The 21,458-nt window shown below is 46.2% G+C and overlaps 1 long non-coding RNA gene across 1 annotated transcript in view; it reads left to right on the plus strand.

Annotated features, from left to right (window-relative positions):
• The first annotated feature begins 1,034 nt into the window (after window positions 1-1,034).
• The window catches only part of LOC146858332 (uncharacterized), a 171,355-nt gene continuing 150,931 nt past the window's right edge, over window positions 1,035-21,458 (plus strand). The window contains exons 1-2 of the long non-coding RNA XR_014979680.1: window positions 1,035-1,135; window positions 7,935-8,082. This is a non-coding gene — a long non-coding RNA (uncharacterized LOC146858332). The remainder of the gene's footprint in view (window positions 1,136-7,934; window positions 8,083-21,458) is intronic.

The following is a 21,458-nucleotide window of genomic DNA, read 5'->3' on the forward strand; positions in this document are numbered from 1 at the left end:
CCGATAAATTTTCAACAGAAAACTCTGCTCCAGCACCTCCAGAAGGCCTCAAGCAAGCAGGGTCACAGCAGGAGGATGGGTGGCAGCGAGGCCCACAGCAGTAATTCTTTGATATGTCCTGCAGGGCCGGAGGCCGATGCACCTCCCCCACACCACGCCAAACTCGGGGTCCCTGCGTGGGATCGTGGTGTGCAACAGAGCTCGCAAAATAGTGCCCAGTGTGTGGCGGCCCACCACCGTTGTCACCCCCAGGTCGGCAGATGCAGTGAGTCAATGGTGTCGGACCCAGTCGGCATATCAAGGTGACAGAACTCGGCGTTGTGAGCGCAGAGCAGGGCCGCAGCCAGAGGCCTTAGATCCAGGGAGGACCATTGCGCAGCTTAAGGGGAACCAGGCGTGTCCAACAGGCCCCGGGAAGGTAGGAACACAGCGGGATGCAGGGCCGATGGCTTGACTCACCACTGTCACCCGGCCAGGGATCCCACGGAGTTGAAGGCAGGAATGCCTCCCGATATCTGGTCCGCCGGCTCCGATGCACCCATGCAGGGTCGTCGCTCGCCTCGGATCCCGCAGAAGAGATCGCTGCACAGCCTGCTCGAGTGCTCCAGGTCTCATCACCGCCCGCCTCCGCCCATCGATCTGGCACCGCAGGAAGTGCCCCTGGGCGGCGCTGATGCTGCAGGTAGGCGACGCTCTCTGCGCAGTGCTTAATTTGTGCCTGTGCTTTCCGGTGCTTAGCACCGGCACTTATTTCTCAGGGCCGTGTCTAGACTTCGTATTGACGCACTTAAGTTCACACGGGTCTTCCCGGTGAACGCCGTAAAATATTTCAAATTGAATGCAGCATGCTTTATTACGAGGCCCATTCAGCCTCTCTGGGGAGGGACTGCCTGAGAGCACACAGCGGAGCAGTACCTGCCCATGCTCCTACGTAAGGCTGATGATTGAACATCATTCTCCCCAGCTGTCCTGTTATCGCACGCTTCAGAAAGGGGCTCATTGCGCCGCAGCGGACGTCACTTCCTGCTGACAGAAAGCGGGAAGTATTGAGGAAGGCGAGGCTTCGCGCTTGCTGGTTTGTGGTCTGCATGAATAGCCGAATGCAAGCAAGAAAGAAACCTGTTGTGAAGTTGCAGTAAGTGTGAGACAGAGGGGTGCAGTGCAGGCACCGGAGTGAGTATGTGTGTGCGTTAAATAATTTGTATTGTACAAACAAACTGCAAATATTTCCTTTGGGCAGATGCCTGCAGTCAGTGGGGCCGCCGTGTTACACACGTTCTGCCCTGGAGAGGCCACGGCTCGGGCTCGGAACAACTGTGTCCCCTTAATATCTTTTCGGTTTATATCTCAAAAGATCTGAGGTAGCTTAAGAACTAGTTTCTCACAGTACTAGCAGACAACTTTGTACGTGAGAATAATGCGCAGGTCGCAGTCAGCTTGTTAGACTAATAAATGGTGCGAGTCAGCTGAGACTCTCACACTTTGGCAGCTGAGATGCCTGGATCGGTCTGCAACTTCTTCATGTTCGGGCCTCGCACACCCTTCCTGTAGGGCCGGGTCCCACGTGGACAGAGAGAGGCTCTGGAATACTGATGCCCTCCTGATTGATTCCAGCAGGACCATTGACGAGGCAAAGGCGGGCAATCTCTTTTAAACGGTTTTTCTGCTGCCCCACCTGCGAACCCTAGGCACAAGTGGCAAGTGAGAAGATTGTTGTTGGGGCCTCACATTCCGTTTGGGATCAGGCTGGGTCCCTCCTGGGATAGAGAGGCCTGGAGTGATGCTCTGAGCAGCATCATATAATTGCGAAAGTGGGGTCCGAGGGAAAGGCAGTAGAGGTGGAACTATTAAAACTGGAGGACAGCTTTGCACTGCCAGTTCAGGCATTATTTCGGCCTATTAAAGAGGCAACACGTGGAGCAGATATTAATAGGGATTTTTTTTTAAGTACTGTGTTAGTATTTATGTAGCACGTTCCAAATTATAGGATTGAGACACTTTTGAAGTGTTGAGTAAACTGGTGCCACTTCGTGTTAGTTGATGATATAGCGCTTATACTCACAAGGAGGTTTCTGGGCGCCCTTTGGGTGCATGATTGATAGGGTGTTGATTGTGGCACTTTGGATGTGTAATTATGATCGATTGATAAGCTTTACCAAACATCAGATGGTTTTTAATCTTTATTGATTCATAGCAGCTGAGATCCGTGCTGGCGTCTCTTAGCTGGTAGGTCATCGGGTGGACAGTTTTGTTTTCAGCAGAACCCTTTACTTATTTCAATGTGGCAGGAACTTCTGGGTTTTGCTAGTGAGGAAAATATGTAACTTAGGTGCATTTTACGAGAAGGCTATTTCAGGTACAGCTAATGTAGGGGCACATCTTCATGTACTTGTCATCTGGGAAACGTTGAGGAGTTGTTTGTATTGCAAGGTTTTCCATTTGTCTGGCCTTGTTCACTACAGAAGCTGGGTTTTTACCGTGCATAACGAAAATTCACAGAGGATCACATAAATACTAGTTACTGCTTAGATTTACTTGCGAGAAAGTGTCTCTCGTTACGTAGTGAATGTCACCTATACGCACACTGAAACCACCAAAATGTCCCACATAAGCAGTCTGAAGACCTAGCAGCTATGATGGTCAGGGTGATATAAGAATTAAACACACTCACTGCAGTGTTTGATCAGTTTATTGTCTGTCCAGCCATGTGCTGCTCACTACAGAGGAATAAGTGTCACTGGTACCTTCTCCAATCCTTATTTAATTTACTTTTAACGCGTCATGATCATGAGCACAAGTAAACTGGACACTAGGTTAGTGCCCTTCCATTTCTGGTGATTTGCAGCAGTTTTAAGATATACTTAGAGTTTCGGGTTGCTCAAATCGGTGTCATTTCTGATATATGTGTTTCCCTGGTCTTTATTGCTTGATTTTGCTTGCGAGAAGTTGTCACTCATAGTCGTTGAATGTCAGTCATAAGTACACTGAAATTATGAAGATGTCACACATAAGCAATCTGAAACCTTGCCAGCTATGTAGAGGTAGCAGCATCTCCTGTAAGAACATTTGCAAATAAATAATACAGTGGCTGTGGCTCCCAGCCTGATCCTCCTGCACCCTCTATGCCACTTTCACCTGAATCCCAGACACACTTTTGGGCTCAGAAACCCTGGTTTAGTCCAAGACTTTAAGTGCTCTCGGTTTCGCAGCGCTAGCCTCGTCTCTCTGGCTCCAGCAGTCTGTCTTTGAGAATGGCCGGGGTTACCTGCCTGCGGGTAGTTATTCTCTTGGTTTAGTTTGGTTTTCTCCCCTCGCCAGTGTCAGCCTCAGCTATGGAGGCGGTCTCGGGAGACTCCGTGGAGGTAAGGAGACTGGCCTTTGTGGTTTCCTTAATTTTAAACAAAACGCTCTTCGTTACGGCGGGGGACATGAGTTTGTGATGGGATTTCGCATTATTCTTGTGTTTCTTTACCATTCTATTCTGCCCTGCCTTAACTGTGGAAGCGAGTTTACTGTTGAGGTGCTTAGCAGAGAAGTTGAGCATGGGTGTCATGTTTTGCTGCTGGACCCGATTGAGGTGCATTGTGCACAATGCTTATCTTGTAAAATATTTAGCGCAGGGGCCTCAAGGATTTCTGGGGCCTGTCGGCGCATCCTAATGGCAAGGTTGCTTAATTTCCCTCATTCTTATTTTGCACCTCGCTCCACTTCTGTTCAAATTTCTCGCTCTTGCAGGTGCTCTATTCTTCGTCGTCCTTTTCCAATCATCTCTCCCCCCTTCTTTCTCCCTATTCTGCCCCTCTCTTGCTATTTATGAGGCCAGCTCTGCCCCTTACTCAGTGAAATAAATATTCCTTTACTTGATCTTAATTTGTGATTCTGGAAGGTCCTCTGTATCACCTTTTTAACAAGTCTGTTCTGTCTTTATTTGCATTACTAATTATTTATGGATAGATGAGACAGGTCTAAACAGATTTGAATTGTATTTTTCTTGTATATTTTTTTTAAAGTGTATGTTTCAAAAGGGAAAACGCCGGTTTTGGATGACTTCCTCAGTAGTTTTTTTTTTTTTTTTTCTCTCTTTTTTCTTAATTATTATTTACCTTAAAATTAAAGTCCCAACCATGCCTGTAAAATATTTGCCCACAAGAGCACAGCAACTGTGTTTTGGTCAAAATACATAAAAATAGTAGAAATCGTATCATTTTTAGGTGTGAGATAGTATGTAGTTGTGTTGGTATTGTCATTGACAGCTCTGTAGGGGCAACGGGAGGTGCAAGCTGTCGTGAGCTCCCGAAAAGGACCCTGGCACTTCTGTTTTTTACAAATTAAGCATTGGGGTGGAGCAACTAGAGTCAGTGGGCGGAGCCACTGGCAGAGGTGGGTGGAGCCAAGGAAAGTGGGTGTGGCCTTCGGGGGAAAATTGAGCACCTGCACTTCATATTTTACAAATTAAGCACTGTCTCTACGAACTCAGGGCCACAGCCTCACCGCCACATCGTCCGGTACCTCGCGCCACTCCCTGGCGCCCGGATCCAGAGTGGCCCGGCAGCCACAAGCGCGGTCACAGAGACCCGGGGTGCACTCTGGTAGAATATAACGGGAACCTGGGTGGTGTGGGAAGCAGTTCAGCCCTCCTCCGTGCGAAATGGGCCCAGAGGCCAGTGCAATAAGTTGGCGGATGGAGGAGCGAAGACAAAGCACGTCTTAGCTCTCCGCCCTCTTTGCCACGCCCCCCTCAATATTGTTTTTAAATCCTGCTGGAGTAATTTGCAAATTCTCTATAATGGTTGTTCCTAAATGTCTGTAGTAATTATAGCAATTAGCCCAGCCTGGGTGGAGAAAAGGAAAACCTTGACTAGGGCACAAGGGATGCATCGGGTAGACAAAACAGTTAACAGTTTGTCAAAGTAATACAACAACAAGTAGTACACAAAGTAGTGTATTCATTGTGCAATACATATGCATTGGTGTCCTGTTCTACACCATATCAGTGTTAAGCTGCTATTGGACAGACCTAGGCTACGTTTGGCAGCAGAATAAGCTTTATCAAACATTTTGCTGCCAAACTTCAGTAGTTTAAATAGGTGGGACATAGCAATGCAATGCTTGCACAAAGGGAGTGCATGTGTATTGCCTCTGCAAATAAACTATCACAGAACAAAAAAACACACAAAGCGTACATTAAAGCAAATTCTACACTTGTCGTACAAAACACTCTGAGAAGCTGATCATATGGGCATTTGCTTTAGGCAGTAGAGGTTGACTCTGGTTAGACCTAGATTATATATTCAGACTTCATAAAGCTCAGCTACCTCTTTGACTACCCATACGTCAGGCACCTGACACGGGGCTATCCCTCCAGTGACAATGCTTCATTGCAATAGGACAAGAGCCACACCTATCATTGCTGTTCACTTTCTTCTGAATTTCCACCGGCCCTTCATTTAGTGCCTGAGGTTACCCACTGAATATATTGAAAACCTACACATGGAAGATATGTGTTGAGCTGATTTGATATTTATGAAGTGCAATCAACACCCTACGACATTTTGGCTTTGAAATGATTAACAACATTAGTAAAGTTTTCAGATAATCGAAAGAGTATGAAGAGCAATGGGTGGAAGAGAGAAAGGGGTAGGTAAGAGGGGGTATATATCATATTATGTTGACAAGCCTAACAGAGCATTTAGCTGGAGAATACTGGCAGTATCGGGGTCTCCAGCATAAGATTCCTGAGCATGCTGTGTGACCCACATGGCAACACGACCTCTACGGTGGTTTGGTCTTCTGTAAGTACATATCAAATGAGTCCCATGAGTGTCTTGCGCTGGATGCATTATGCAATCTCTTGTACATTATGTTGTCTGTGCTTCTAATGGAGCATAGCATGTTCTCCAACTTTTTAAAAACCATTTGAACGGGGGCGTGGCTAGCGCCCGCAGACAGTGGCGGTGTTTATGTGGCTCTCCCGGGCAGCGCCGTGATGTGAAGCCGCGACGGTACTCCTGGCGCCTCATTTTTCATGAAAGGCCATGAAGTCTGCCTTGGGAACGGCTGGGGCATGCCTAGGGTGTTTTTTGGATCCTAATACTTACCAGCGGCGCTGCTTTCTTCCGATGAACGATGCGAAGTGACTCCTTCTACAGCGGCCACCATCTTGTCTCAGCGCTGACGGAGCTCTCCCCTCAGCGCTGACGGAAATTCAGTCACAGCATTTCTTGCACGACGGAGGTACTGGTGGACTATTCTTTAATTTTACAACCTGCTGCCTGCCTTGATATGCCCTTCTCACCTTTAGGTGCAGTTTTGGCTCTTTTTAGAGCGTAGTCTGTGCAATTTGAGGTACTTGCCTCTTATGGACTGCCCATTTTTCTTTCTTTGATATTACAACATGTGTGGGTAGTATTCTGAAGGCACTTTTTTTTTCTAATTCATTGGATATGGACCGCATTACATGTCTCACCCCAACGTGACATGTTTTTATTTATGTCCTGAATGTATGTGGAGCCAATACGTTTGACTGTTACAGTTATCCTGCTGATGCTTTAGACTGTGCCCAATTCTTCGCAGTTTCTCGGCGTGGAGGTGGTTCTAATCGTGCTCCATGTTGCTTACTGCTTCAATTTCAGATTGTTTAGCCCTGGCTCTTTCAACTGCATTGGTACTGTATTGACTTCATCATATGTTTGGACGTTAATGTCATTTTTTTTTTTTTTTTTTTTTGCTGCTGTCCATCATTCCTCATTCTGCTGTTACTACCTTTGCTTTTGCCATTTCATCTATGGGCAGATTATATAAGGAGCTACGCAAGCCTTCTCCAACTCCTCGTAAATTTCTTCTTCAGACGGGGTCCAGGTATAAGTGTCTGGAGATGGATGACTCCTCCGATCCTTCTGCTAAGAGCTCTTCCTCTGTTGTAGCCCCGCATATCAGTGGCGTTGCTAAGGCTTCTACCAAACGTCTCAAAAAGGACCCTCCTTCTCCTCCTAAACAATCTTCATCAGTCACTATGGATATCCTTTTGGAGGAAATTAAAGCTTTACGCCCTTTTATTGAAGACACTAAAACCACTCTTGAAGAAACCAAATCCACTCTTCAGATGCTTTCCGATAAGTGGTCAAATATTGATGGTTGCGTAACCCATTTAGAACACCACATAGACACTCTTGCTTCCTCTGTTGCTAAGGTCGATCCACTATGTGTTCAAGTATCTAATCTCCACAAACAAATTTAGAACTTGGAAAACAGAAGTAAGAGAAACAATCTCCGCATTTATGGCCTGGCGGAAAATTCAGAGGGGTCTGATGCCTTAGCAGTTTTTAAATCTTTTTTGCCGAAGATTCTCCAGTTGTCGGATACCACCAATATTAATATACAACGGGCTCATCGGCTAGGTCCGCCTTCTACTGGATTTTCTACCACTCAAGCAAGAAAGCCACGAGGTGTTATACTCTATTTTTTGGAATATACTGACCTACTCATCGTTCTATCTGCTGCCAGGGCACTCCCCCGGCTCACTTGGTCTGGTAATCGGCTTTTCTTCTCACAGGATTATGCAAAATCTACTGCAGATCGGCGTAAAGAATTCCTTTCACTTCGACCACAGCTGCGATCTATGGGAGCGAGATATGGTCTTTTTCATCCCTGTCTCTTCAAGGTGACTTTCAATAATAAGACTACTACTTATGATGATCCGCTGAAATTGAAGAGCTTCCTGTACTCCCACAACGCTACTAGTATGGATACTACTGCCTCGCCCAGTTCTTAATATATGGTTACATTTACCTGTTCTGTATTAATGCTTATATGCCTATTTCCTGATTGGTCTTTCGAGATTTTTATGCTTACGCAGTTTTACTAATTGTTTGTTGTTCTGTTACTTTTGTTTCTCCTGCGTATTTAACATTAATTCTTTCTTCCCTCTTGTACAGATTCCTTCCCTCATATCACCATTCACCTTTGTGCCCCTGGAGTTCGTTGCGGTTGTCCTTCTTCCCTGCCTTCCCTTGAGAGCCCATGACTCGTCATTGCTTTATGTGGCCTCCACCCTCCTCTCCTTTTGTTTCTTCTCGACAATATGTAAGTTTATTGTTCTTCCTCTTCTGTTCTCTTGTTCTTTCATGTATTGTTTTCTCTTCTTTCTGTTATTTTACTCTTTCTTTATTCTTGTTCCAGTCCTTCTATTTTTCTTCGCTCTTACCCTTGCTCCAACTATTGTTCCTTGCTCTTATTTTTTTTCTTTATCATGTAACTGGTGTAACTGGTTTTTACTTCACGGTTCATTATGACACTATTCTTCTTTATCTTCGCTGTCTCTTCTTGATATATTTATATGCTTTTAATATTTTTCTTTTTGTTTATATCTATGCTATTCCATATGCTGATTTATCGATATGTCTTTCTAATATTATTCTATGCCTTTGAAAATATTTTCTTGGAATGTTAGAGGTTTACATTCGCCGATTAAAAGACAGAGAGTACTCTCTCATCTGGCCAAACTCAATGCAGATATAGCTTGTCTACAGGAATCCCATCTGTCGGACGTTGAGTCTGCCAAATTAAAAAGGGGTTGGGTGGGTGATGTATACTTTTCTCCAGGGGATGGTAAACGTAATGGTGTTTTGATTTTATTCAAAAAATCCCTCCCAATCCAGTCAGTAACGCATTTTGCTGATGTTTCAGGTAGATGGGTGTTAGTTAATTTTAATTTTGATAATGTTCCCATTTCCATTTTAAATGTATACGCTCCCACATGTGGGGACGCCTCTTTTTGGTCCTCTTTAGCTCCGCTAATTACTCAACACTATGTTGATAATTTTATTCTAGTAGGCGATTGCAATGAAGTTTTCGACCCCTTTTTGGATAGGCATTCAGCTAACGCTTATATCCCTCATAAGTCACAAAAAAATTTCACTCAACTCATTACACAATTCCAACTTACTGATGCCTGGAGACTTTGAAACCCCACTTCACGAGAATACACCTTCTTCTCACCCCCTCACCATACTCAATCTCGATTAGATTACTTTTTTCTCACACATCGCCTCACTCAGTCCCTTATTTCCTCTGACATTGGCTCCATTTTAATTTCAGATCATGCTCCAGTTTCTATTACATTAGATATATTGCAGAAGCCTATCTCCTTTAAAAAATGGCGTTTTAATAACGCTCTCCTTCTTGATGCACAATTTGTTTCTTCCTTCACTTCCTTTTTTCATGAGTATTTTTTGTTTAATCACACCGGCGAAGTTTCCTTTCCTGTGGTATGGGATGCTTTTAAAGCGTCAGCCAGGGATTTCATCATCAACTATGTTTCACGTAAACGGAAGAAAGCCAAACATGACAATAATGCTATCCTTGCTAGAATCAAACATTTAGAGCACTTATATTATACTTCTAAATCAAAAGATTGTTTAAACGACCTCATTTCTGCCAAACTTGAATTTAATAGGGAGTCCACATTCAACGCCTCTAATTTTCTTTTAAAATCAAGCGCCAAGTTCTACGGTGGACAGAATAAGGCTGGTAAGTTGTTGGCTAATTATTTAAAGGTTAGACATAATAAAGTCAACATTGAATCTATTTATGGTCGGGACGGCTTGCTGAAACGTAACAGTGAAGACATCTTATAAGAATTCTTACTTTTTTATCAAACCTTATATTCTTCCGAAGCTTCTTCGTCTGAACAATCCATTTCCCAATTTCTTTCCACCATTTCTTGTCCTTTTGATACTCCTCCGGACCTCTCCTCCTTAGAATCCGATCTTACTCATAGGGATCTCCTTCAGGCTCTCCACACTCTTAAGCATGACAAAGCTCCAGGGCTTGACGGTTTTACTGTTGAATTCTTTTCTTGTTTTTCAAATTTGCTAATCCCCAAATTGCATTTGCTTCTCTCTAATTTTCTTCAAACTGGTTCTGCTTCTTTATATTTTTCTGATGCCCTTATTTGTATTATCCCGAAACCGGGTAAAGATCCACACTATTGTAAAAATTATCGTCCTATTTCTCTTGTAAACATTGATTACAAATTTTTTTCTAAAGCATTGGCATTGCGTTTAGAATCCTTACTCCCCCAGCTCTTAGGGAAAGAACAATCTGGCTTTGTTAAGGGTAGATTGTTATCAGATAACACCAGGTTATTTTTTGACATCCTTTCTAAATCTTCTCATCACCCTCATTCCCTTGCAGCCATAGCTTTGGATGCGGAAAAAGCTTTTGATCGCGTTGAATGGCCTTATTTGTTTAAAACTCTGAAGTGGTTTGGTTTTGGACCAAAAATTTCTTCCTTGATCTCTTTTCTTTATTCTTGTCTTAGAGCTGCTATTTCGGCAAATGGAGGCCTATCCTCTTATTTCTCATTGGGAAGAGGGGTGAGACAGGGCTGTCCACTCTCACCTTTCTTGTTTAACCTTGCTTTGGAACCCTTTCTTTTGCGAATCCGTCAAAATGATAGTATATGTGGTTTTAATTTTCAAGATACTGACATTAAGATGGCAGCTTATGCTGACGATGTCCTTCTATTTATATCCCACCCAGTCACCTCCCTTCCAGCATTCTTAGATGAAGTTCATTCTTTTGCTCAGGTGTCGGGATACAAATTAAATAAAGACAAATGCGTAATCTTACCACTCACTAAAGTAACTTTCAAGGATGACTTCTCTGCCTCAGGTTTTACTTGGAGCCCTAACTTTATTAAATATCTGGGCCTTCATTTTCATTCTTCTCTTTCGGGTACGATCACTAAATCTTTGGAAGAATGTATACAAAAACTAACTACTCTTACTAGCAAATGGCATCCGCTTTACTTATCATGGTGGGGACGATTGGACACGATCAAAATGATGCTTTCTCCTGTTGTTTTGTTCACAATATCCAACATACCACTTGCTATTCCCTCAAAATATTTCAAGAAGATCAATTCTATTCTCTCTTCCTTTTTGTGGGGGCATAAACAATCTCGTATGTCCTTATCTAAGCTAATGCGCTCTAAGAAGGAGGGTGGGGTGAATTTTCCGAACTTCTCTTTGTATCATAAATCCTTCCTGTTGCACCAAGCTTCTCACTGGACCGAAGACATCTCTTCAACATCTCCTCTCTGGCTGACCTTAGAACAGTCTTTCATTTTTCCCTTTTCTTTCAAAGAATATCTTATGTTCTCTCGTAGACCACAATCTATTTCAACTCCCATTCTTAAATATACCTCAAAAATTTTGCCTTTATCTACTTCAACCTTTTTTGATCAACCTATTTGGCATAATATGTCAATTCTAATCAATAATAAGCCAATCTTTTGGAAATCTTGGAGAACACGTGGTCTTATCTGGGTAAGGCAACTGTTCCATCATACTCAGATTATTCCTTTTGATTTAGCTGCCGCTTCTTTCAATCTCCCTCTCACTTTCTGAACCAAATACTCATTGTTAACGTGCGCATTACAACATGCTTATGAGGTCCATCTTGATATACCTCCTTCATCAACTCCCACACCGTCTGATGCACCCTCGTTACATTCTTTACTCCTTACACATTCTAAAGCTTCTAAGATATATGCTTTCCTTCGCACTTTGCCTCATCCCCGCATTAAAACCAGTATAGAGGAACATTGGGAAAAAGATTTTGGAACTTCATGGTCTATTGCATTATGGGATAAATTGTGGTTAAAAATTCGTAGATCCTCCAGAGCAGCCAATACCACTCAAACACTGTTTTTTATTTATAATCGTTTATTGTTTTCACCACACATTCTCAGTACTCACTTTCCAGATATCTCTGACAAATGTTGGTCCTGCTCTTTACCAGATGCAGATCTCTTCCACATGCTTTTTGTCTGTCATTTTGTTCTTAATTTCTGGAAGCAGGTTTGGTCTCAAATTAATAAGATTTTTTCCTCAACCCACCCCTTCTCTCCATCTCATATTTTTTTAGGGAGCCTATCTCCCATCTGGGAACATTGCACTTGTAACGTTAGGATAATTGATTTGCTATTAGCTGTGGCATTTCAGCAAATCACCAAAAACTGGAAGGATTTTACCAAATTATCTTATAAGGCTTGGTGGTACGCTGTTTGCTACAATCATAGACTAGATACTACTTTTGTATATCCCTTATCCTTAGCTGCTAAACGTAGAGAAGTGTGGAGCCCAGTTACATTATTTTTTGACTTGAGTGCTTGTATCTCTCTGTCTTTAACCCCGATACAGCAAGAAGTTTCTAAACCTCCATGATTTCCTGTTCCTTCTACACAAAGGTATTTCTTTAGTGTTCTTTTTCTTTTTTCAACTTTGTTACTGATTATATTGTATATTTTATATCCCCTTGTAGTACCTTATTTCATACCAATTGCCAGTTCTTTTTTATATATTCTTAAACCTCTGATGTTTCATATTACAGCCTATACTATTGTCATTACTTTACGTGCCATGTATCATATGATGTAATATTTGAGCATTTCTTATGTTAATAAAACATTTCTGAACTTAAAAAAACCATTTGAACGTTGAATTCCACTCCATTAAGATCATCATGGTACACATCACTAGCATGAGGCCTAATAATAGCAGCTCTTGCTCAGGGAGAAACAAAGGGGATGAATTAGCTGAGACCCCTACGACTACTGTCAAGAAGACAATCATAAATGGTATTTTAAAGATATATTCCATCATACGTTGTATTCTGCCCCCAAACAGATGAGTTATTTTACAGAAAAAGAACAAGTATTTGAGGGAGCCCACACCCACACCACCAGGAGATGTCTGTTTTGGTGAAGCCTAGTTTGTAGAGCCTGGCCGGTGACAAGTAGGTTTTGTGTAGAGACCAAAACCTGGATTGATCCAAAGAAGTGATCACTTTTGCCAAAAAAGGGGAGAGACACATTTTACTCCATTTTGCATCTATAAAAGGGGAAACCTGTGAAGATTGGATATATGTAGATAATTTCTTTTTTAATCCCTTGAGTAGATAATTCTTGGAGGGCAGGAGCATTTTGTAAAGACATGACGCTGAGTGTCCTAACTTTCTAAAGTGACCAATAATGGAGCGTGGCCAAGATGGCGGCACAATAGGACGTGTTGCAATCGAGCTCCTGCCTGCCGTCCACCCTGCGCGGGCATTCCCATCACCAAAAGCCCTGCCAAGCACCACATAGCTATCCTTAACAGAAGGGGCACCAGCTACAGCGCGTGGGGCCCAGAGATCCGACCCCCCCACCCCTAGGTGCCGCAAACAGTTCCCCGGACGAGGCCTGAAGAACGCTTCCAGCCTGCCAGAGACGCCGCGTGGTGAGCGGATTTGCTGGACAGAGCAAGGGTGCGTGCCCCGAGGTCCCGGCCTCAGGCCCCTTTAACTCGGCAGGGTCCTGTCGTCTCCTGCATTGACACGGTGCGGCAGGGGAGGCATACGCCGGCCAGGCCTTTCAATCCCCAGGCCCCAGCAGGCACGCTACCCGGGAGCAGCGCGAAGTTCTGGCCTGGAGGTGCGGCCTAACTTGCGGTCGCATAATCTTTCCCCACTGCTCCGCCTCTGAACCCCTCCCCCACAAGTTCTCACCTGACTGACTCTGGGTGTCCCGGGGCCCCGGGACTCCTGAGTGGTCGTCAATCAAGAGAGGAGCGGCCAGTTGATCCAGTGCATCGTCCACCGGGAGGTGCCCGACTCCCAACACGTGGCGCAGCGACTCTGGATCCCCTGGGACATCTGTGAGGCAGCCTTTGACGATGAGACCAGGAGCTCGGACCCTTGAGCTGCACCGGCCATCCCCCTGAATAAGCCCAGTGCCCTGCATCGAGTACTGGTCGTGAGGAGAGTCAGCACTTTGTCCTCGACCACTTACACAGGGTAAGGAGAGCAGACACAGGGGGGAGGTCTACAGGGGCCCTCGGGTTACCAACTGAGAGGAAGTGCACTGGTCAGGTACCCGCTGGGCTGACCTGCTCCTCCCCCAAGACCATCACACTTGCATATCCTGCGCGAGGGGGCCGTACTCACACCGACCCTGCCCAAAGAACGAAGAACCACCGAGGGTGGCTGCAACGACCCTGGTGCCAGCGGGTGTGGGAGGCGGAGGCCCGGGACGGAGACACGCCTGCTGGAGCCTTCACAGTATGCTCGCCAGTGGCGCCAGCACCTGCATTGTGGAGGTCCCTATCTGGCTATATCCTACTTCCCACTGGTGGGTGGCAACCCCCGCAACTCCTGCCAGGAATCACCAGCCACACACACCATAGCCTGGGGCCTACGGGACTGTGCGGTGGCTCCCTGACGCGAATTCCATCATCTAGGGCGGGCCTTGTGGAAGGCCCTATGACTCCCCCGCGCTGTTGCATCTCAGCGCAGGCCGCGGCAGCTACATGTCCAGACCGGCTTGGATGGGAGATTGGGCGGGGTGTCGCAGCGAAGAACCTTCTCTCGACGTGCTCGGTCCCCGAGCCGAATAAGCGACGCCACACAGGCGCCTACATCCAGCTCTTGCCACCTACTGCTCCATCCACTGCCGAACCCTTCCTTATCTTTGCCTTGCAATCTCCCAGGCACCACTGGAGCTCCGGACTATGTCCAACATGAGGGCGAAAAGGGAAAAATCTCTAAAAGACCTGTTTGCCCGCACGCTGAATGCACACACCATGGCGCAGGCTGCGCCCAAAAGATCGACCTCTGAGGGCACCGGGGGCTCGGGAGAGGAGCCCATCACTCGGGCCTTTTCTGCAGCCGGTGATAAAAGACCTGACCTCTAAAATAAAGGACATTCGCAGGGATGTGGATGGTAGCGGAGAATGGGTCGCCACCCTAGAAGACAAAGGAGACAATAGGGACATGGAACTGGCTACCCTTCAACAGGCGGTCCTACGACTTCAGGATCAGCACCTCGATCTGCAGCTCCACCTGGAGGACCTGGAGAACCACTCCCGGAGACACAATATCCGTATCCGGAGAGTCAAAACCACAACTGACACTGAGGATTTGTTCGTCTTCTCCAAGATGCTTTTCAACCACATTCTTGGTGCTCCGCCCGATGACCCTATAAAGCTGGATTGCGCCCACAGAGTTGGGCCTCCCCGAGTGAGTAACGCCCCACCTGCTGACATCTTTGTATGTATGCACGACTTCAGGACAAAGGAGGATATCATCAATAAAGCCAGAGCCATGCATCCAATCTCATTTCAGGGACAGAACCCAGTACTATTCAAGGACTTAACTCTCTTCACTCTGCACTGGCGATGCGAGTTTAGACCCGTTACTACAATGCCACCGATGGCTAAACCGGCGGCCTGATTGGTCTGAGATTGCTAAAGGCCAGCAGGCCGTCCTAGACTTCATGTCGGAGACTTCTACGCAGCACACGGCAGAGGACAAGTAAGCAGTTCAGATGATGTTGCTCACTATCGCTGCTTTCGGGGTGGGTGGCGGGAGGGACGGTAGTTCGGACACTTGGTCACAACATGGACCCCACACTGACCCTTTACCGGTCATCCCACGATGACGGACTATTTTTCTCACCCTTAATGCACTGTTGCAGTTTTGCATTTGTTTCTCTTTTTTTGGGTTTTTACATTTTGGTTTGGGATTCCCTCCATCCATCCGCCCTGTTGCTTGGACATCGGCCTTGGTCCCCCCTCGATGAAAGTGTCCAGTTCACTACAACATAGGTGGCCAACTGTGTCCCTAATTATCAGAGCTTCTCACCTCACACCCACATAGATGCCGCCCACCACTCTTAAAATTCTTACCCTGAACATGCGGGGTCTCAACAACCCGGTCAAGCGCAGGACGGTTCTTTCTTATTTTGACACTACCAAAGCTGACATATGCCTCTTGCAGGATACACATCTCTTGCCTAAAGATTGCCACCGCCATAGATCCCGCATGTTCCCGATTCAAATGTTCTCTTCCGGCCCAACTAAATCGGCTGGGGTCGCTATCTTTGTCTCCCGCGCATTTCAGGGAAAGTCCTCCCAGAAAGAAGCCAAAATAAAGGGGAAGCTCCTCACTTATCTGTTCTCATTGGGTGGCCTGACACTCACTATTGGATCGATATATGCTCCCAACGAAAGGCAAATAAAATTCATACATACTGCACTCACCGAGGCCACAGCTACCGCTGACCGCCGGATACTATTAGGCGGGGACCTGAATCTTGTTTTCGACAACATAGCGGACAGGTAGTGTCAGCGCACGGGCCAGGCAGGCGAACTCTCTATGACAGGGTTAGCAAGACTACGGGATCTGGACATGAAAGACCTATGGCGCTGTTCCCATCCCGACAGCCGCAAATACTCTTTTTACTCCAGTGCACATAAGACGTATGCCAGACTTGACTACTTCCTGGCAAGTCGTCCCTGCACACACTCATGGCTACAGTCGACATAGGGGTAGCTTCTCTGTCAGACAACGCACCAGTGACAGTCATCTTCATTCTTCCCCCACTTCAACACCCCACACGCCATTGGCGCCTCCGCGACACTCTCTTACACCGCGTAGATGTCGTAGAGCAGATACAGCGCGCTATCAAAGTTTACCTCTCCCACAACTCTAATCCGGACACTTCCCTCTCGACTCAATGGGCAGCATTAAAAGCAGTCATACGAGGGGAATTTGTTGCTATTTCTATGGCGGACAACGTGGAACGCAAATGGAAGAGAGACGAGCTAATGCAAAAGACGAAAGAACTAAAGCAGATGCACCAGAGAACAGGGGCCCCTAGGGTGTGGAGACAGCTAAAGGCTATGCGCCAGCAACTTGCTGCGCTGGACCAAGACAGGGCAGAGTTTTCAGCCCTCAGGTAGCGCCATGTCTAATACACCAGGGGGACAGATGTGGGCGCCTCCTCGCCCACTAACTGCGAGAGACCAGACAGAAACAAGGGGTCCAGGAACTTCACCGAGGGGACGGCAGGAGGGTCACAGAAGACCCTGAAATTGCTGAGACCTTCCGTGACTTCTACACCCAACTCTATACAGGAATGCCACTGGACGACGCCTATGGCGATGCTTACATTGAGAAGACGACCTCCCCACCCTAACTAAAGCACAGGCAGATCACCTAGAAAGAGACATCAGAATAGAAGAGCACGTCTCTGCCATCTCGTACCTCAAAATAGGGAAATTGCTGGGGCCTGACGGCTACTCCGCCGCCTTTTATAAAACAGTCTGCGCACAGGTGGCCCCACTCCTGACCGAGCTCTTCAATTCTTTTGCCCAACCAGGGGCGATTCCCCGAGACATGCTTGAAGCTTCCATAGTGGTTATACCGAAAACAGGGCGCAACAAAACCGTCTGTGGAGCGTACCATTCCATATCTCTCCTCAACCTCGACATTAAATTATACACTGGAATCTTAGCGAATTGCCTGGCGCCCTACATGCAGGGGTTAATAGACCCCAATCAGGCGGGCTTTATCCCTCAACGTCAGACGAGCGCCTACACCAAAAAAGCTCTCCACCTCATAGAGAAGGCCTCCCGGACACAGGGGAAGTATATGCTACCCACCATTGACGCCGAGAAGGCCTTTGATAGGGTGCATTGGCCCTACCTGGAAAACGTTTTCACACGAGTGGGAATGGGGGATAAACTAAGAATGCGCATTTTAAACTGTTATCAGTTCCCCACAGCCACAATTCGAGTGAATGGCCACACATCCTCCCGGTTCCTTATAGGTAGAGGTACACGACAGGGGTATCCTCTTTCGTCCCTTCTTTTTGCACTCTATATGGAGATTTTAGCTCAGCGTGTTCGGCGTAATCCTTCCATAACAGGGATTAAATTCGGGAGTGATATCCACACCATCAGCTTATACGGGGACGACGTCCTGCTTTCCCTCTCAAACCCAGGCCTCCGGGTTTAAAGTTAATTTAGACAAATCCGTTGCACTAGAACTCTCCCTGTCATCTTCCACTTGTACATGTCTCCAGGGGCAGCACCCTGTACAATGGTCCGAAGACTCAATACCTTACCTATGGATCCAACTGGCCCCCTCTATCCCGGCAACAGCTGCCATCAACTATGCCCGGCTCTAGGCCCGCATCCGCTCAGAATTAAGTCAATGGAAACACTACCCACTCTCCCGGCTGGGTAGAGTGGGGGCCACCAAAATGACCATCTTGCCCCAGATCCTATATGTGTTTCAAACTCGGCTGCTCCGCCCGCCCAATGGGTGGATTCAACAGACCCAATCAGAGCTGGCGCAATTTATATGGCACGGCCGCAAGCCCCGGCTGAAACATACTATAGCAGCCCTCCCTCCTGAGAATGGAGGCCTCGGCATCCCGGATCTTCAACTTTATTTCCAAGCAACACAAATGTGCTACCTGGGCGAATGGAACCGGTTGGAATCCGAAAAACACTGGCTCTTTCAAGACCTGGCGGTAGCTGCCACGTCCCTTCAGAAGGTCCCCTTCCTTCGAAGGGCGCACAGACCCCCTAACCTCTGCGCGTCATACATCACAAGGATGTCCTTGGAGGCTTGGGATAACATGAGCACTAAACATAATCTAACTACGTTTCCTTCCCCGCTCACACCCATCTTCGACAACCCAGAACTCCAGCCGGGAATGAAAGAGGCGGCAGGTGCACGCTGGCACTTCACCGACTGTCAGTCCCTGGGTCATCTGTTCGACCTAGATGGGATGACCTCATTTCAAAAGGTTAAGTCGGAATACGGGATCTCTGAAACTGAGCGACTTTGATATATCCAGGTTCAACACTGGGCACTACACCCGGATATTAAACCACATGATCACCGCCCTCTCTCTGCATATGAAAAATGGCTCCTCACGAGCACCTCTGACAAGAAGATCATCTCAGACTTATACAAAATGCTCCTAGCCAGAAACACACATACATATAGCGCCAGCCGAGCTCTCTGGGAACAAGATCTAGGTACGTCACTTAATCACAAAGAATGGGAAGGGGTGTATTACAGAGCTCGCCACTCGGCCTACCACACGGGACTGACCGAGACTTTGACGAAAATAGCTACTTACTGGTAGTACACTCCAGAGCACCTACACTTAGTGGACTCACGACAGAGCGCAAACTGCTTGCGGGTTGTGGGAAAATTGGCACCCTGGTGCATATCCTTTGGACTGTGAACTCTTACAACCCTACTGGACTCAGATTCTGGACGAGGTGGACAAACATCTGGACACACAAATACCGAGGTTTCCCACCTATGTTTTACTAGGTCTCCCAAATCCCCTGGCACACCCTCTCAAATCCCGAAAAGGCCGCCTAATTGCAATCGCGTTAGGCTCAGCGATACAGAACATCCTGACCCACTGGCGCACCCCCCAGATCCCTTCATTCACGGATTAGCTACGACGAATATGGCAGGTCCTAGGGAGGGAGAAAATGACTCTCACACTGGCAGGGAAAGGCACTGCATTCAGAGACCTCTGGCAGCCATTTCTGTCCCTCCTCACCTCAGAATACAGGAAAGTAACTTGCCCCAGGTATCTGAGACTTCCTCGGCTCTCAGATCCACAGCAGGCAGCTACTTAAATGACACTCACTTACTGGCTTTGGTACAGGCTCTAGAATTCTCAACATCAGGATGGAAGGGGGATGGGAGGGGGTTGGAGGGAGGGGATAGCGTAAGTTTCATTTTAGCATTTTCTGTATTGTGGATCTACTGCACATCCCCACCATGGTACTTACCTCACTGGGGACTTTCACTACCCATGCCGTTTTTCATGCTTTGGGAGAACTGTAATGTTCCTGTTTAATAAAATCTCAATAAAATATTTAAACCATAAAGTGACCAAAAACCAAGGATGAGTATGGGGCCACAGCAATTTCCGGATGATACTCTTTAATTGCAGGAAATTATTGAATTCTTTGTCAGGGAGCTCATATTTTGAAAGCCATCAACCCATAGGGCGCAAAGTTGGCTCAAACATGTTGACCTGGTTCTTCAAGAGACAGATGTGAGAGACATTAATACCTCTCTTTTCACATCTCACATTTTGTAATCATAAAACTACATTTGATCTTCTTAATAAAATGTGTCCTTTCTAAAGGTATGAGGTATTTTAAAACTTTTTTTCCTCATATGGTGTATCCCATTTGTTCTCAGATTCAAGAGACAATCCCTCCTGGTGGAGGAAAAGACCCAGTGATGTAATGATCAGTGGCTAAGTACGCCAGCGGGAGACATGTCTTTGGCGTAATAACACTGTTGAAGGTCTCACAACAACTTTGTTGTTGCCCCCCCCCCCCCCGTCTCAACACAACTCTTCCACTCCTTTTGATTTTACATGTTCATTTAAGGGAAATTCATTGGAGCTTTAACTTTTCCCTCCCGCCCTCTTTTGATTCTTGACATATTTTTATAGACATGAGCCCTCTGAGGGAAGCCTTCAAAGTGTCCCAATTGATAGTGGCAGTGGTGTCCTCTGGAGCATTTTCGTTCAAGAACTAGCCAATCGTTACACCAATCTTTCCTCTAGTGTCATCATCCTCTAAGAGATCATCTTTGAGGCGCCATTGTTTGAGGGGTGGGGAGGAGTCATTAAATGTGAGGTCTAGGGATACACAAACATGATCCAAAATTACTATCAGTTCTATTTTGGGGTTTTGGGACATCGTGAATACTTGTTTACTGACCATATTATAATCAGCCCTGGAGAAGGAGTGGTGAGGTGGGTAGTAAAATGTATAGTCGCTGCATGACCGATTCTATAGCCACCATATATCAACAAGGTTGTTATTCTTACAGCATAGTTTAATCAGATTGTGTGATCTACTACCGAAAAATGGATGTGCCGATATTCTGTCTAGAGTTTCGTCCAGTGGTAGGTTGAAGTCTCCACCCATGATCACTTCTAAATTGTCAGGAAGCTCTGACAATCATTTGTCTAGATCTCTCCAGAATTCTACCGAGTTGTCCCTCGGGGCATATACATTCTCAATAAAGAATTTTCAGTCTTGTTTGTTTGGCCCTGGTGATAAGCCATTGGCCTTGATGGTTATGGGAGTGAGACAGTACAGTGTCTTTCGATTTCTTAGAAAACTTAGTAAGAAACCTCGTAATAATATAATGTCCCCCACGGCCTATTACAGTCGTCTGCAATCTTTTTACATTTGACTGGGTGGTTCAGTTCCCTAATGTTAAGTGAAATAATTTTAAGTGGTGTGGTCATTGTAAAGCAGAGTAGATATTCAGTGTAGACAGAAGCAAAGCGGTTGAGTATGTGTATATTTATGTAGCAATCTTATCCGCCTGCATACAACTGATTGCAGAGGAGTGTGGTATGCTAAGGGGATCAAATATTGCAGAGGGTGCTCCAGTAAGCGTGGAACACCTTCACTGTGTACAGAGGCTATCCAAGTAGAGGTGTGCAGAGCAGCGAGCCCATCATAGTCACCAAGGTGGGGGAGAAGGGACAGAAAAAATGTAAGGACAAAGAGTAAAAAGGATAGAAAGTAAACACAAAGGCACAAAAGCAACCCAACCCCACAACC

Source organism: Triturus cristatus, chromosome 3_2, assembly GCF_964204655.1.
Source record: "Triturus cristatus chromosome 3_2, aTriCri1.1, whole genome shotgun sequence".
In the NCBI taxonomy this organism is placed as follows: domain Eukaryota; kingdom Metazoa; phylum Chordata; class Amphibia; order Caudata; family Salamandridae; genus Triturus; species Triturus cristatus.